Here is a 19,400-nt window from a genome sequence, read left to right on the forward strand (position 1 = left end):
ATCCTCCTGTCGTCGCTGCCTGGAGACATGGTCGTGGAATAGCGACGGATGACTCGATATGGGACGGCTCTGTCCGATGTGGACGGAGTAACAGAGAACGACGCAGCGTCACGCCAGTCGGAATCAAGCACGAGGACAGAGTCAAAGGAAAGTGGTGAGCTGTTGAAAGTCCTTCATTTTGTTCGAGTAGAACTAGAAAGTAGAGAACAGTCTGGATTGAAAATTCGGAGTGCATCACAGCCTGTTCAACACCCACCCAGATTGAAGACCGGCAGAAACATCGCAACAGGCGCTGTACTTCACGCGTTAGTGGGAAATGCCGCAAACTGTGTATTTTGTGGTGCGAATGACCACGACACCGCAGCGTGTAAAAGTGACATGTCCCTGGCAGACAAGGTGAAGAGATTGTCTCGTGATATGCATTGCTACCGCTGCACAAAGAAGGGCCACCGCTCCAGGGACTGTCGTTCAAAGGTGACGTGCAAACATTGCGGAAGGCGGCATGCCTCATCGGTTTGTGATCCGTCCAAGAGAACTTTGCCGAAAGAATAGTTGGTGATGCTGTGACCACCACCAACATGATGACAGCGAACGATGCACCACGCCAACGAAACAGTGAGGTACTGCTCCAGACTTTTCGAACTTGGGCGTCTTCTGCCACAGAATGCACCCACATCCGAGGCATTATTGATGGTGGAAGCCAGCGCATATTTATACGGGAAGACATCGCAAGAAAGCTGAAGCTTAAAGTAATCGGCGAAAGCAAACTACAGCTCAATACCTTTGCTAACGATACAACCTCCAACAGCATACGCAAAGGAAAAGTTGTCGAGCTTTGCCTCCGGAGCCAGTACCATCCGAAGGATTACGTTATCCATGCCACCACGATTCCATTCATCTGCAAAGACCTCGCAGCCACCCCAGCGAATCACGACTTTGTGGAATCCATACGCCGCCGAGGGGACTTCATCGCTGACGACGTGTTGTTTCCCAACGTAACAAGTGAGGTCGGTATTGGACTGCTGATTGGTTGCGACGAAATGTGGAAGTTGCTTACTGGTGATGTGACAAGATGCGAGGAGAATGACAGTTTGGTAGCGGTGGGAACAGTTTTTAGCTGGACATTTCAAGGACCAGCCGCTGTGACAAGCTACTGTACCGAGCAGACGACGACAGCAATATGTGTCTTGAGAGTAGGAGTAGCAGCAGCAGAGCCAGAGCCTGATATTTGGACAAGATTCTGGGATCTAGAAAGTATTGGGATCTCAGTTGTCTCGCGACGTGAACCCCCAATTATTATTAGAAAGTATTGGGAATTCCGATGAGCCGAAGAGCAAAGTCGAACACAACGCATCCGTTCTCGAGGAGTTCGAACGCAACATTCAAGTCAGAGACGGTCGATATGAGGTGGGCTTGCCGTGGAAAACACGCCCGGACGATCTGTATGACAACTACCAGGTAGCGAAAAACAGACTACAGAGCCTGGCTAGACGACTGAACCGCGACGACAACATCGAAGAGTATGACGCAGTCATCTGAAACTACCTGAAAGGTGGGCATGCGGAGAAAGTCACTGGGGACGGGACAGGCTCGACTGCTGTGTATTACATGCCTCATAGGGCAGTAATGCGAAGTGAATCAACATCTACAAAGATACGTGTGGTGTTTGATGCGTCGTCACATGCGCCTGGGGCAACATCTCTCAATGATCACCTCGAGAAAGGACCAAAAGTAAACACAGATCTGGTTCCAATTTTACTTCGTTTCCGAATGCACAAAATTGCTATGACCGCGGACATTCAAAATGCATTTCTTCAGATTGGGATCCGAGAGTGTGACAGGGATGCCTTGCGTTTCCTGTGGTTCTCCAAAGCTCCAGCGTCCAACGAACATCAGCCAGAGATTGAATGCTGGAGAATGACAAGAGTGCCATTTGGGACGACAGCAAGCCCTTTCCAACGCTGCAGCATCATCTCAGCGCATTTGAAGAAACTGACAGAGAACTGGCTAAAAAATTAATGGACTCATTCTATGTGGATGATTTGCTCATAGGAGCTTCCACAGTGAATGAAGCACGTGAAATCGCTCGGAGTTCTCAGGATGTTCTGCGGCAAGCCGGTATGAACCTCACAAAGTGGACTTCAAACTCTACGGAGCTGCAGGGTATCTTCGAGCATGGGAATAACAGCAGAAGCGAGGAAGAAAAATAATTTGGTGAACCCACTGAAACTAAGGTCCTCGGCGTAGTGTGGGATAGAAACAGTGACCATTTGAAGTTTTCAGCAGATCATTTGCTTGGCGTCATTACTGACATGACAGACACCAAACGGTCAGTGCTACAGGCCTCCGCAAGAATCTTTGATCCGCTGGGGTTCCTTGCACCCTACACCATCCGGGTCAAGATCATTTTCCAAGAACTGTGGAAGGCAGGGCTGAAATGGGACGACTCTCTTCCGAGCGACTTATCGAAGATGTGGCGTTAATGGTGTTCTGCCTGTGTGCCTAATCTGCGCAACATCTCACTGGAACGATGCTTGCTGCCAGCTAGTGGATCACAATACTCACATGAACTTCACAAATTAGTGACGCATCTCCTCACGCATATGGGGCGTGTGCCTTTCTTCGAACAACAAGTGAATCGGGAGAAACGAAGGTACAGTTGGTGTTCGCAAAATCTCGTGTCGCTCCGCTGAAGAAGCTCACGCTGCCACGACTGGAATTAATGGGTGCATTAATTGGAATACGCATTCCCAAGATACTGAAAACCTCGCTGACAGTGGTGATGTTGGAGCCGCAATTCTGGACAGACTCAACGATCACATTAAGCTGGATCAAGAGGGATGCGAATCGGTGGAAGCCCTTCGTTCGCAACCGAGTTGCAGAGATTCAGGAGTGCAGTGAAAGGTCACAGTGGAGACACTGTCCTGGGGCTGACAACCCGGCGGACGCTCTCACAAGGGGGATGTCAGTGAAGGCACTCATTGAAGATGAGCGTTGGTTTCGGGGACCAACATGGCTCTCAGGGACAGAAGAATCATGGCCACGGGCATTTGGAGAGGATGACGAAGGACTCAACGGAGCCCAAGACGAAATGATAAAAGCCACAGCCCTTGTGGCGCTGGTAGACAAAACTATTCGGCTCCTGCATTGCTTAATTTGAGCAAGTACAGCAACTACCAGCGCCCATTACGAGTTACGGCCTGGATAAAAAGATTTGTGAAGAATTGTCGTTCCGACTCGCGACTCTGCGGCCCCCTCACAGCTACAGAGCTTGATGACGCCGAAATGTTTTGGGCAAGGCATGCGCAGTGGGAGTCCTTCCCTGAAGAGATGCTCGCACTGAAGCACGGGGACAAGATCGCCGCGACATCGAAGATCGTACGACTGCAGCCTTTCCTGGACGACAAAGAGGTGATGCGTCTGTCTGGACGGCTTCAAAGCTCGGACAATCCGGAGCAAATCAAACACCCGATCTTGCTGACAAAAGAACATCCGCTATCCAAGCTGATTGCGCAGAATGCACATCGGCGCGCGTTGCATGGCGGCGTGCCGACGACGATGACTGTTCTAAGGGAAAAGTGGTGGATAACCCGGGCCAAACAGTTGGTGAAATCCACTATGCGCAGCTGCAAAGTTTGCGCCAGGTTTCGTGCAATTCGTGCGACAGCGCCCACTGCACCTCTACCAGCAGATCGTACGAACCCTACTCACCCATTTGACATCACTGGTGTTGATTTTGCGGGACCTGTGTACATCAAGAATGCTCGGGGATCGCCTAAGTCGTACATTGCCTTATTTACTTGTGCCACCACAAGGGCTGTGCATCTGGAGCCGGTTGCGGATTTGACAACAAAGTCATTCATTATGGCTTTCCGACGGTTTATTTCTAGGAGAGGAGCACCGTCTACGATTTACAGTGACAATGCTCTTACTTTCAAGAAGGCGGCAGGAGATCTTGGAAAACTATGGAACATCATCCGGAGTACAGATTCACAGGATTTTGCTGCCACAAATCGCATCAAATGGAAGTTTATCGTGGAGAGAGCTGCTTGGTGGGGCGGCATGTGGGAAAGAATGGTGCGGACAGTGAAGAATTGTTTACGAAGAGTCCTTGGACGGCAGTGCCTAACCTCCGAGGAAATGTCCACCGTACTGCACGAAGTGGAGGCAATAGTCAATTCCCGTCCGCTCACTTTCCTCCACTCTTCTCCCGATGAGCCCAGCGTATTGACACCTGCGCATTTGCTACTCGGGAGAACATTAACCGCCCTGCCCGAGAGAACAACTACAGGAACAGCTCCACCTTCAAACTCAGCTGAAGTCAACAAGAGGTGCACCTATCGACAGAAGATCGCTGACCATTTCTGGAACAGGTGGAGAAAAGAGTACCTTCTCGAGCTGAGGTCAGCCCACCAATCGGATACGTGTAGCTCCACCAGTCTGTGCAAAGGGGACGTTGTGCTGCTGCAGGAGGACAGGGTTCCACGCCATATGTGGAGAATTGCGCGTGTAACGGAACTCTATAAGGGTCGCGATGGTAAAGTACGCGCGTGTGAGGTGAAACTGCCAACCGGAAATGTAACGCACCGACCGCTTCAGTTATTGTTTCCATTGGAAATGCATGAAAAATGAGTTCAGGTATTCATCTCATTTTTTGGGGGAGGATGTTACAACTCTACAACTTGAAAACAGAGAACATGCCAAGAAACAGTGTGACAAGGCAATAACTTGTTGTACGGACCCTCAGGGGGTAATAAAGAAGAGGGAAAAGGAAGGTCGCGCTCCAAAGTGGGGTTCTAAGACCACATATGTGCAGGCGAGGGGACGTTGGGACCTTAGGGAGCCGGCGCAGCTTTTAACGTTTTGTACATATGTCTTGTACTGTGTTCTGTAAATAAATTTCAGTGTGTGTGTGTTCAGACTCGAGAGCTGACGGGTGTCTTTTTCCTTCGCTCGAGAGATATCTACAGCGCCAACATCACAGAGCAGTGTAGCTTCAGTTCCTTCTTTTCCACAGAGCGGATCATTTTGTATAGTTTCCGCAATACCTGATGGTGTGGAATTCTTCATCGTGTATTCGTGTTCCGCATCTGTCTGTTTGGCCACCACTTGTTATGACCATTCTACATATTTGTTTTTGTGGTTGACGTGACATTGAAGTGTGCACTCCTGTAGATAATTCACGGTGTTGCATAACGCTCGCAATTTGTGAGGACCGCTGAAAATCATTGGAACTTGGTGCTGCTCTTCCATCTTCCTTAAATTATGGCCAAATTCTATATACGTATAGCGTTCTGACTGGCCGAAGGTTAAGCTTCTCCCTTTGCGCTCCTCGCAAATTGCTGTTTAGCGTGCTGGCCATGTCAAGTCGAGACTGGGAGGTAGACGGGTTCGAATCCCGGTGCCGGCTGTGCTATCTGGGGAACTGTGACGACATATGTCTGAAAGCGTCTGACGAAAACCCAGGAAAAACGTTTTTCCTGGGTTTTCCTCAGATGCTTTCAGACATATGTCTGCACAGTTCCCTTAGAAGTCAGCCGAGGATGCACATTCCCCAGGGCGTCAGTCGTGACGTTGCCCGCATCCGTAGGGTAGAAAACGGCGAGCCCTTTCACCGCCACCACCAACACATCACAAATTGCGCTCACACAAATTTGAAGGGAACACGAACACACAGCAAAGAATTCCACACCATAATGATTGCTGGCATTACATTGCAAGTGCACGCCTCAGTTCAGAGACACGGTTACAAAAGCACGTCTTATAGATCAGCTTTCAAGTGAGATACAAAAAGCATATTTAAAGCGACGGTCTCGTACAGATCGAGCGATTCCGAAACTTAGCTGAAATTATATTCAAGAGTGCTACAGAAACACAGTCGCGAAGTTTCAACCAGAACAACGAAGTGGTTTTCGAGAAATTTGAAGGAATGTGCCGTGACAGCAGACGACGGAAGTCGCAGCTGGATTCAACTCCCTCTCATGCAACGTCACATGTGACGTGGTTATGGTATATATGGTGGCAGGTCGCCCATTGGGCGACCGAAGCGCAATGCACAATACAGTCGGAGGTGTATGCGCTTTGCGCTTGGAAGTTGTCACGCGCGACGTCGTAATGTCTGATAGCAAATTTAGCGATAGTGACGGGTCCCTGTCACTAAGCCCTTTTCAGGAGCCCTTTTCAGCCCTTTTAAAGCCCTTTTCAGGACCATCCAACATATCTGCATCAAAGACCATCCTTCTGCATCGAATAAGCCCTTATCATCATTGATGATTATAATATTTCATATCAAAAATACCTAGACGTGCATTACGAATGTGCAAGATGGAACAGCCGTATTTTTGCTCATGCTACACCGGTGTGTTCATGATCCCATACTGGCTCAGATTTTGATTGTGTCAGGAGTTGCACACTAAGATGTCCAGCACGTTGAATATAAAAGATTTGGAAATGTTTGAAAACTTTCAAAAATATCAAAAATACCTAGACGTCCATGACAAATTTGTAAGATGGAACAGCGGTTTGCAACATGTTTACATGTCGTCTGGCTTATTGTTGCTCATCTACACCGGTGTGTTCATGAGCCCATACTGGCTCACGTTTTGATTGTGTCAGGGGTTGCACACTAAGATGTCCAGCACGTTGAATATAAAAGATTTGGAAATGTTTAAAAACTTTCAAAAATATCAAAAATACCTAGACCCCCATGACAAATTTGTAAGATGGAACAGCGGTATGCAACATGTTTACATGTCGTCTGGCTTATTGCTGCTCATGCTACACCGGTGTGTTCATGAGCCCATACTGGCTCACATTTTGATTGTGTCAGGGGTTGCACACTAAGATGTCCAGCACGTTGAATATAAAAGATGTGGAAATGTTTAAAAACTTTCAAAAATATCAAAAATACCTAGACGTCCATGACAAATTTGTAAGATGGAACAGCGGTTTGCAACATGCTTACATGTCGTCTAGCTTATTGTTGCTCATGTTACACCGGTGTGTTCATGAGCCCATACTGGCTCAGATTTTGATTATGTCAGGGGTTGCACACTAAGATGTCCAGCACATTGAATATAAAAGATGTGGAAATGTTTAAAAGCTTTCAAAAATATCAAAAATACCTAGACGTCCATGACAAATTTGTAAGATGGAACAGCGGTTTGCAACATGTTTACATGTCGTCAGTCTTATTTTTGCTCATGTTACACCGGTGTGTTTACGAGCCCATACTGAATCAGATTTTGATTGTGTCAGGGGTTGCACACTAAGATGTCCAGCACGTTGAATATAAAAGATGTGGAAATGCTTAAAAACTTTGAAAAATATCAAAAATACCTAGACGTCCATGACAAATTTGTAAGATGGAACAGCGGTTTGCAACATGTTTACATGTCGTCTGGCTTATTGTTGCTCATGCTACACGGGTGTGTTCATGAGCCCATACTGGCTCACATTTTGATTGTGTCAGGGGTTGCACACTAAGATGTCCAGCGCATTGAATATAAAAGATGTGGAAATGTTTAAAAACTTTCAAAAATATCAAAAATACCTAGACGTCCATGACAAATTTGTAAGATGGAACAGCGGTTTGCAACATGTTTGCATGTCGTCAGTCTTATTTTTGCTCATGTTACACCAGTGTGTTTACGAGCCCATACTGAATCAGTTTTTGATCGTGTCAGGGGTTGCACACTAAGATGTCCAGCACGTTGAATATAAAAGATTTGGGAATGTTTAAAAACTTTCAAAAATAGCAAAAATACCTAGACGTCCATGACAAATTTGTAAGATGGAACAGCGGTTTGAAACATGTTTACATGTCGTCTGGCTTATTGTTGCTCATGCTACACCGGTGTGTTCATGAGCCCATACTGGCTCACATTTTGATTGTGTCAGGGGTTGCACACTAAGATGTCCAGCACGTTGAATATAAAAGATGTGGAAATGTTTAAAAACTTTCAAAAATATCAAAAATACCTAGACGTCCATGACAAATTTGTAAGATGGAACAGCGGTTTGCAACATGTTTGCATGTCGTCAGTCTTATTTTGCTCATGTTACACCAGTGTGTTTACGAGCCCATACTGAATCAGATTTTGATCGTGTCAGGGGTTGCACACTAAGATGTCCAGCACGTTGAATATAAAAGATTTGGAAATGTTTGAAAACTTTCAAAAATATCAAAAATACCTAGACGTCCATGACAAATTTGTAAGATGGAACAGCGGTTTGCAACATGTTTACATGTCGTCTGGCTTATTGTTGCTCATCTACACCGGTGTGTTCATGAGCCCATACTGGCTCACGTTTTGATTGTGTCAGGGGTTGCACACTAAGATGTCCAGCACGTTGAATATAAAAGATTTGGAAATGTTTAAAAACTTTCAAAAATATCAAAAATACCTAGACCCCCATGACAAATTTGTAAGATGGAACAGCGGTTTGCAACATGTTTACGTGTCGTCTGGCTTATTTTTGCTCATGTTACACCGGTGTGTTCACGAGCCCATACTGACTCAGATTTTGATTGTGTCAGGGGTTGCACACTAAGATGTCCAGCACGTTGAATATAAAAGATTTGGAAATGTTTAAAAACTTTCAAAAATATCAAAAATACCTAGACGTCCATGACAAATTTGTAAGATGGAACAGCGGTTTGCAACATGTTTACATGTCGTCTGGCTTATTGTTGCTCATGCTGCACCGGTGTGTTCATGAGCCCATACTGGCTCACATTTTGATTGTGTCAGTGGTTGCACACTAAGATGTCCAGCACATTGAATATAAAAGACTTGGAAATGTTTAAAAACTTTCAAAAATATGAAAAATACCTAGACGACCATGACAAATTTGTAAGATGGAACAGCGGTTTGCAACATGTTTACATGTCGTCTGGCTTATTGCTGCTCATGCTACACCGGTGTGTTCATGAGCCCATACTGGCTCAGATTTTGATTATGTCAGGGGTTGCACACTAAGATGTCCAGCACATTGAATATAAAAGATGTGGAAATGTTTAAAAGCTTTCAAAAATATCAAAAATACCTAGACGTCCATGACAAATTTGTAAGATGGAACAGCGGTTTGCAACATGTTTACATGTCGTCAGTCTTATTTTTGCTCATGTTACACCGGTGTGTTTACGAGCCCATACTGAATCAGATTTTGATTGTGTCAGGGGTTGCACACTAAGATGTCCAGCACGTTGAATATAAAAGATGTGGAAATGCTTAAAAACTTTGAAAAATATCAAAAATACCTAGACGTCCATGACAAATTTGTAAGATGGAACAGCGGTTTGCAACATGTTTACATGTCGTCTGGCTTATTGTTGCTCATGCTACACGGGTGTGTTCATGAGCCCATACTGGCTCACATTTTGATTGTGTCAGGGGTTGCACACTAAGATGTCCAGCACATTGAATATAAAAGATGTGGAAATGTTTAAAAACTTTCAAAAATATCAAAAATACCTAGACGTCCATGACAAATTTGTAAGACGGAACAGCGGTTTGCAACATGTTTGCATGTCGTCAGTCTTATTTTTGCTCATGTTACACCAGTGTGTTTACGAGCCATACTGAATCAGTTTTTGATCGTGTCAGGGGTTGCACACTAAGATGTCCAGCACGTTGAATATAAAAGATTTGGAAATGTTTAAAAACTTTCAAAAATAGCAAAAATACATAGACGTCCATGACAAATTTGTAAGATGGAACAGCGGTTTGCAACATGTTTACATGTCGTCAGTCTTATTCTGCTCCTGCTACATCGGTGTGTTCATGAGCCCATACTGGCTCAGATTTTGATTATATCAGGGGTTGCACACTAAGATGTCCAGCACGTTGAATATAAAAGATTTGGAAATGTTTAAAAACTTTCAAAAATATCAAAAATACCTAGACGTCCATGACAGATTTGTAAGATGGAACAGCGGTTTGCAACATGTTTACATGTCGTCTGGCTTATTGTTGCTCATGCTACACCGGTGTGTTCATGAGCCCATACTGGCTCACATTTTGATTGTGTCAGGGGTTGCACACTAAGATGTGCAGCACGTTGAATATAAAAGATGTGGAAATGTTTAAAAACTTTCAAAAATATCAAAAATACCTAGACGTCCATGACAAATTTGTAAGATGGAACAGCGGTTTGCAACATGCTTACATGTCGTCTGGCTTATTGTTGCTCATGTTACACCGGTGTGTTCATAAGCCCATACTGACTCAGATTTTGATTATGTCAGGGGTTGCACACTACGATGTCCAGCACGTTGAATATAAAAGATGTGGAAATGTTTAAAAGCTTTCAAAAATATCAAAAATACCTAGACGTCCATGACAAATTTGTAAGATGGAACAGCGGTTTGCAACATGTTTACATGTCGTCAGTCTTATTTTTGCTCATGTTACACCGGTGTGTTTACGAGCCCATACTGAATCAGATTTTGATTGTGTCAGGGGTTGCACACTAAGATGTCCAGCACGTTGAATATAAAAGATGTGGAAATGCTTAAAAACTTTGAAAAATATCAAAAATACCTAGACGTCCATGACAAATTTGTAAGATGGAACAGCGGTTTGCAACATGTTTACATGTCGTCTGGCTTATTGTTGCTCATGCTACACGGGTGTGTTCATGAGCCCATACTGGCTCACATTTTGATTGTGTCAGGGGTTGCACACTAAGATGTGCAGCACGTTGAATATAAAAGATGTGGAAATGTTTAAAAACTTTCAAAAATATCAAAAATACCTAGACGTCCATGACAAATTTGTAAGATGGAACAGCGGTTTGCAACATGCTTACATGTCGTCTGGCTTATTGTTGCTCATGTTACACCGGTGTGTTTACGAGCCCATACTGAATCAGTTTTTGATCGTGTCAGGGGTTGCACACTAAGATGTCCAGCACGTTGAATATAAAAGATTTGGAAATGTTTAAAAGCTTTCAAAAATATCAAAAATACCTAGACGTCCATGACAAATTTGTAAGATGGAACAGCGGTTTGCAACATGTTTACATGTCGTCAGTCTTATTTTTGCTCATGTTACACCGGTGTGTTTACGAGCCCATACTGAATCAGATTTTGATTGTGTCAGGGGTTGCACACTAAGATGTCCAGCACGTTGAATATAAAAGATGTGGAAATGCTTAAAAACTTTCAAAAATATCAAAAATACCTAGACATCCATGACAAATTTGTAAGATGGAACAGTGGTTTGCAACATGTTTGCATGTCGTCAGTCTTATTTTTGCTCATGTTACACCGGTGTGTTTACGAGCCCATACTGAATCAGATTTTGATCGTGTCAGGGGTTGCCCACTAAGATGTCCAGCACGTTGAATATAAAAGATTTGGAAATGTTTAAAAACTTTCAAAAATAGCAAAAATACCTAGACGTCCATGACAAATTTGTAAGATGGAACAGCGGTTTGCAACATGTTTACATGTCGTCAGTCTTATTCTGCTCCTGCTACATCGGTGTGTTCATGAGCCCATACTGGCTCAGATTTTGATTATGTCAGGGGTTGCACACTAAGATGTCCAGCACGTTGAATATAAAACATTTGGAAATGTTTAAAAACTTTCAAAAATATCAAAAATACCTAGACGTCCATGACAGATTTGTAAGATGGAACAGCGGTTTGCAACATGTTTACATGTCGTCTGGCTTATTGTTGCTCATGCTACACCGGTGTGTTCATGAGCCCATACTGGCTCACATTTTGATTGTGTCAGGGGTTGCACACTAAGATGTGCAGCACGTTGAATATAAAAGATGTGGAAATGTTTAAAAACTTTCAAAAATATCAAAAATACCTAGACGTCCATGACAAATTTGTAAGATGGAACAGCGGTTTGCAACATGCTTACATGTCGTCTGGCTTATTGTTGCTCATGTTACACCGGTGTGTTCATGAGCCCATACTGGCTCAGATTTTGATTATGTCAGGGGTTGCACACTACGATGTCCAGCACGTTGAATATAAAAGATGTGGAAATGTTTAAAAGCTTTCAAAAATATCAAAAATACCTAGACGTCCATGACAAATTTGTAAGATGGAACAGCGGTTTGCAACATGTTTACATGTCGTCAGTCTTATTTTTGCTCATGTTACACCGGTGTGTTTACGAGCCCATACTGAATCAGATTTTGATTGTGTCAGGGGTTGCACACTAAGATGTCCAGCACGTTGAATATAAAAGATGTGGAAATGCTTAAAAACTTTGAAAAATATCAAAAATACCTAGACGTCCATGACAAATTTGTAAGATGGAACAGCGGTTTGCAACATGTTTACATGTCGTCTGGCTTATTGTTGCTCATGCTACACGGGTGTGTTCATGAGCCCATACTGGCTCACATTTTGATTGTGTCAGGGGTTGCACACTAAGATGTGCAGCACGTTGAATATAAAAGATGTGGAAATGTTTAAAAACTTTCAAAAATATCAAAAATACCTAGACGTCCATGACAAATTTGTAAGATGGAACAGCGGTTTGCAACATGCTTACATGTCGTCTGGCTTATTGTTGCTCATGTTACACCGGTGTGTTTACGAGCCCATACTGAATCAGTTTTTGATCGTGTCAGGGGTTGCACACTAAGATGTCCAGCACGTTGAATATAAAAGATTTGGAAATGTTTAAAAGCTTTCAAAAATATCAAAAATACCTAGACGTCCATGACAAATTTGTAAGATGGAACAGCGGTTTGCAACATGTTTACATGTCGTCAGTCTTATTTTTGCTCATGTTACACCGGTGTGTTTACGAGCCCATACTGAATCAGATTTTGATTGTGTCAGGGGTTGCACACTAAGATGTCCAGCACGTTGAATATAAAAGATGTGGAAATGCTTAAAAACTTTCAAAAATATCAAAAATACCTAGACGTCCATGACAAATTTGTAAGATGGAACAGCGGTTTGCAACATGTTTACATGTCGTCAGTCTTATTCTGCTCCTGCTACATCGGTGTGTTCATGAGCCCATACTGGCTCAGATTTTGATTATGTCAGGGGTTGCACACTAAGATGTCCAGCACGTTGAATATAAAACATTTGGAAATGTTTAAAAACTTTCAAAAATATCAAAAATACCTAGACGTCCATGACAGATTTGTAAGATGGAACAGCGGTTTGCAACATGTTTACATGTCGTCTGGCTTATTGTTGCTCATGCTACACCGGTGTGTTCATGAGCCCATACTGGCTCACATTTTGATTGTGTCAGGGGTTGCACACTAAGATGTGCAGCACGTTGAATATAAAAGATGTGGAAATGTTTAAAAACTTTCAAAAATATCAAAAATACCTAGACGTCCATGACAAATTTGTAAGATGGAACAGCGGTTTGCAACATGCTTACATGTCGTCTGGCTTATTGTTGCTCATGTTACACCGGTGTGTTCATGAGCCCATACTGGCTCAGATTTTGATTATGTCAGGGGTTGCACACTACGATGTCCAGCACGTTGAATATAAAAGATGTGGAAATGTTTAAAAGCTTTCAAAAATATCAAAAATACCTAGACGTCCATGACAAATTTGTAAGATGGAACAGCGGTTTGCAACATGTTTACATGTCGTCAGTCTTATTTTTGCTCATGTTACACCGGTGTGTTTACGAGCCCATACTGAATCAGATTTTGATTGTGTCAGGGGTTGCACACTAAGATGTCCAGCACGTTGAATATAAAAGATGTGGAAATGCTTAAAAACTTTGAAAAATATCAAAAATACCTAGACGTCCATGACAAATTTGTAAGATGGAACAGCGGTTTGCAACATGTTTACATGTCGTCTGGCTTATTGTTGCTCATGCTACACGGGTGTGTTCATGAGCCCATACTGGCTCACATTTTGATTGTGTCAGGGGTTGCACACTAAGATGTCCAGCGCATTGAATATAAAAGATGTGGAAATGTTTAAAAACTTTCAAAAATATCAAAAATACCTAGACGTCCATGACAAATTTGTAAGATGGAACAGCGGTTTGCAACATGTTTGCATGTCGTCAGTCTTATTTTTGCTCATGTTACACCAGTGTGTTTACGAGCCCATACTGAATCAGTTTTTGATCGTGTCAGGGGTTGCACACTAAGATGTCCAGCACGTTGAATATAAAAGATTTGGGAATGTTTAAAAACTTTCAAAAATAGCAAAAATACATAGACGTCCATGACAAATTTGTAAGATGGAACAGCGGTTTGCAACATGTTTACATGTCGTCAGTCTTATTCTGCTCCTGCTACATCGGTGTGTTCATGAGCCCATACTGGCTCAGATTTTGATTATGTCAGGGGTTGCACACTAAGATGTCCAGCACGTTGAATATAAAAGACTTGGAAATGTTTAAAAACTTTCAAAAATATCAAAAATACCTAGACGTCCATGACAAATTTGTAAGATGGAACAGCGGTTTGCAACATGTTTACATGTCGTCTGGCCTATTGTTGCTCATGCTACACCGGTGTGTTCATGAGCCCATACTGGCTCACATTTTGATTGTGTCAGGGGTTGCACACTAAGATGTCCAGCGCATTGAATATAAAAGATGTGGAAATGTTTAAAAACTTTCAAAAATATCAAAAATACCTAGACGTCCATGACAAATTTGTAAGATGGAACAGCGGTTTGCAACATGTTTGCATGTCGTCAGTCTTATTTTTGCTCATGTTACACCAGTGTGTTTACGAGCCCATACTGAATCAGTTTTTGATCGTGTCAGGGGTTGCACACTAAGATGTCCAGCACGTTGAATATAAAAGATTTGGGAATGTTTAAAAACTTTCAAAAATAGCAAAAATACATAGACGTCCATGACAAATTTGTAAGATGGAACAGCGGTTTGCAACATGTTTACGTGTCGTCTGGCTTATTTTTGCTCATGTTACACCGGTGTGTTCACGAGCCCATACTGACTCAGATTTTGATTGTGTCAGGGGTTGCACACTAAGATGTCCAGCACGTTGAATATAAAAGATTTGGAAATGTTTAAAAACTTTCAAAAATATCAAAAATACCTAGACGTCCATGACAAATTTGTAAGATGGAACAGCGGTTTGCAACATGTTTACATGTCGTCTGGCTTATTGTTGCTCATGCTGCACCGGTGTGTTCATGAGCCCATACTGGCTCACATTTTGATTGTGTCAGTGGTTGCACACTAAGATGTCCAGCACATTGAATATAAAAGACTTGGAAATGTTTAAAAACTTTCAAAAATATGAAAAATACCTAGACGACCATGACAAATTTGTAAGATGGAACAGCGGTTTGCAACATGTTTACATGTCGTCTGGCTTATTGCTGCTCATGCTACACCGGTGTGTTCATGAGCCCATACTGGCTCAGATTTTGATTATGTCAGGGGTTGCACACTAAGATGTCCAGCACATTGAATATAAAAGATGTGGAAATGTTTAAAAGCTTTCAAAAATATCAAAAATACCTAGACGTCCATGACAAATTTGTAAGATGGAACAGCGGTTTGCAACATGTTTACATGTCGTCAGTCTTATTTTTGCTCATGTTACACCGGTGTGTTTACGAGCCCATACTGAATCAGATTTTGATTGTGTCAGGGGTTGCACACTAAGATGTCCAGCACGTTGAATATAAAAGATGTGGAAATGCTTAAAAACTTTGAAAAATATCAAAAATACCTAGACGTCCATGACAAATTTGTAAGATGGAACAGCGGTTTGCAACATGTTTACATGTCGTCTGGCTTATTGTTGCTCATGCTACACGGGTGTGTTCATGAGCCCATACTGGCTCACATTTTGATTGTGTCAGGGGTTGCACACTAAGATGTCCAGCGCATTGAATATAAAAGATGTGGAAATGTTTAAAAACTTTCAAAAATATCAAAAATACCTAGACGTCCATGACAAATTTGTAAGATGGAACAGCGGTTTGCAACATGTTTGCATGTCGTCAGTCTTATTTTTGCTCATGTTACACCAGTGTGTTTACGAGCCCATACTGAATCAGTTTTTGATCGTGTCAGGGGTTGCACACTAAGATGTCCAGCACGTTGAATATAAAAGATTTGGGAATGTTTAAAAACTTTCAAAAATAGCAAAAATACATAGACGTCCATGACAAATTTGTAAGATGGAACAGCGGTTTGCAACATGTTTACATGTCGTCAGTCTTATTCTGCTCCTGCTACATCGGTGTGTTCATGAGCCCATACTGGCTCAGATTTTGATTATGTCAGGGGTTGCACACTAAGATGTCCAGCACGTTGAATATAAAAGACTTGGAAATGTTTAAAAACTTTCAAAAATATCAAAAATACCTAGACGTCCATGACAAATTTGTAAGATGGAACAGCGGTTTGCAACATGTTTACATGTCGTCTGGCCTATTGTTGCTCATGCTACACCGGTGTGTTCATGAGCCCATACTGGCTCACATTTTGATTGTGTCAGGGGTTGCACACTAAGATGTCCAGCACGTTGAATATAAAAGATGTGGAAATGTTTAAAAACTTTCAAAAATATCAAAAATACCTAGACGTCCATGACAAATTTGTAAGATGGAACAGCGGTTTGCAACATGTTTGCATGTCGTCAGTCTTATTTTGCTCATGTTACACCAGTGTGTTTACGAGCCCATACTGAATCAGATTTTGATCGTGTCAGGGGTTGCACACTAAGATGTCCAGCACGTTGAATATAAAAGATTTGGAAATGTTTGAAAACTTTCAAAAATATCAAAAATACCTAGACGTCCATGACAAATTTGTAAGATGGAACAGCGGTTTGCAACATGTTTACATGTCGTCTGGCTTATTGTTGCTCATCTACACCGGTGTGTTCATGAGCCCATACTGGCTCACGTTTTGATTGTGTCAGGGGTTGCACACTAAGATGTCCAGCACGTTGAATATAAAAGATTTGGAAATGTTTAAAAACTTTCAAAAATATCAAAAATACCTAGACCCCCATGACAAATTTGTAAGATGGAACAGCGGTTTGCAACATGTTTACGTGTCGTCTGGCTTATTTTTGCTCATGTTACACCGGTGTGTTCACGAGCCCATACTGACTCAGATTTTGATTGTGTCAGGGGTTGCACACTAAGATGTCCAGCACGTTGAATATAAAAGATTTGGAAATGTTTAAAAACTTTCAAAAATATCAAAAATACCTAGACGTCCATGACAAATTTGTAAGATGGAACAGCGGTTTGCAACATGTTTACATGTCGTCTGGCTTATTGTTGCTCATGCTGCACCGGTGTGTTCATGAGCCCATACTGGCTCACATTTTGATTGTGTCAGTGGTTGCACACTAAGATGTCCAGCACATTGAATATAAAAGACTTGGAAATGTTTAAAAACTTTCAAAAATATGAAAAATACCTAGACGACCATGACAAATTTGTAAGATGGAACAGCGGTTTGCAACATGTTTACATGTCGTCTGGCTTATTTCTGCTCATGCTACACCGGTGTGTTCATGAGCCCATACTGGCTCAGATTTTGATTATGTCAGGGGTTGCACACTAAGATGTCCAGCACATTGAATATAAAAGATGTGGAAATGTTTAAAAGCTTTCAAAAATATCAAAAATACCTAGACGTCCATGACAAATTTGTAAGATGGAACAGCGGTTTGCAACATGTTTACATGTCGTCAGTCTTATTTTTGCTCATGTTACACCGGTGTGTTTACGAGCCCATACTGAATCAGATTTTGATTGTGTCAGGGGTTGCACACTAAGATGTCCAGCAGGTTGAATATAAAAGATGTGGAAATGCTTAAAAACTTTGAAAAATATCAAAAATACCTAGACGTCCATGACAAATTTGTAAGATGGAACAGCGGTTTGCAACATGTTTACATGTCGTCTGGCTTATTGTTGCTCATGCTACACGGGTGTGTTCATGAGCCCATACTGGCTCACATTTTGATTGTGTCAGGGGTTGCACACTAAGATGTCCAGCACATTGAATATAAAAGATGTGGAAATGTTTAAAAACTTTCAAAAATATCAAAAATACCTAGACGTCCATGACAAATTTGTAAGACGGAACAGCGGTTTGCAACATGTTTGCATGTCGTCAGTCTTATTTTTGCTCATGTTACACCAGTGTGTTTACGAGCCATACTGAATCAGTTTTTGATCGTGTCAGGGGTTGCACACTAAGATGTCCAGCACGTTGAATATAAAAGATTTGGAAATGTTTAAAAACTTTCAAAAATAGCAAAAATACATAGACGTCCATGACAAATTTGTAAGATGGAACAGCGGTTTGCAACATGTTTACATGTCGTCAGTCTTATTCTGCTCCTGCTACATCGGTGTGTTCATGAGCCCATACTGGCTCAGATTTTGATTATATCAGGGGTTGCACACTAAGATGTCCAGCACGTTGAATATAAAAGATTTGGAAATGTTTAAAAACTTTCAAAAATATCAAAAATACCTAGACGTCCATGACAGATTTGTAAGATGGAACAGCGGTTTGCAACATGTTTACATGTCGTCTGGCTTATTGTTGCTCATGCTACACCGGTGTGTTCATGAGCCCATACTGGCTCACATTTTGATTGTGTCAGGGGTTGCACACTAAGATGTGCAGCACGTTGAATATAAAAGATGTGGAAATGTTTAAAAACTTTCAAAAATATCAAAAATACCTAGACGTCCATGACAAATTTGTAAGATGGAACAGCGGTTTGCAACATGCTTACATGTCGTCTGGCTTATTGTTGCTCATGTTACACCGGTGTGTTCATAAGCCCATACTGACTCAGATTTTGATTATGTCAGGGGTTGCACACTACGATGTCCAGCACGTTGAATATAAAAGATGTGGAAATGTTTAAAAGCTTTCAAAAATATCAAAAATACCTAGACGTCCATGACAAATTTGTAAGATGGAACAGCGGTTTGCAACATGTTTACATGTCGTCAGTCTTATTTTTGCTCATGTTACACCGGTGTGTTTACGAGCCCATACTGAATCAGATTTTGATTGTGTCAGGGGTTGCACACTAAGATGTCCAGCACGTTGAATATAAAAGATGTGGAAATGCTTAAAAACTTTGAAAAATATCAAAAATACCTAGACGTCCATGACAAATTTGTAAGATGGAACAGCGGTTTGCAACATGTTTACATGTCGTCTGGCTTATTGTTGCTCATGCTACACGGGTGTGTTCATGAGCCCATACTGGCTCACATTTTGATTGTGTCAGGGGTTGCACACTAAGATGTGCAGCACGTTGAATATAAAAGATGTGGAAATGTTTAAAAACTTTCAAAAATATCAAAAATACCTAGACGTCCATGACAAATTTGTAAGATGGAACAGCGGTTTGCAACATGCTTACATGTCGTCTGGCTTATTGTTGCTCATGTTACACCGG

At 42.0% G+C, this 19,400-nt stretch overlaps 1 protein-coding gene across 1 annotated transcript in view; it reads left to right on the forward strand.

Moving 5' to 3' along the window:
* Window positions 1–19,400, forward strand: part of LOC135369678 (uncharacterized) — a 65,054-nt gene that overhangs the window by 27,585 nt on the left and 18,069 nt on the right. The gene's annotated exons all lie outside the window — the stretch shown is intronic.

This window comes from Ornithodoros turicata, chromosome 1, assembly GCF_037126465.1.
Source record: "Ornithodoros turicata isolate Travis chromosome 1, ASM3712646v1, whole genome shotgun sequence".
NCBI lineage: Eukaryota > Metazoa > Arthropoda > Arachnida > Ixodida > Argasidae > Ornithodoros > Ornithodoros turicata.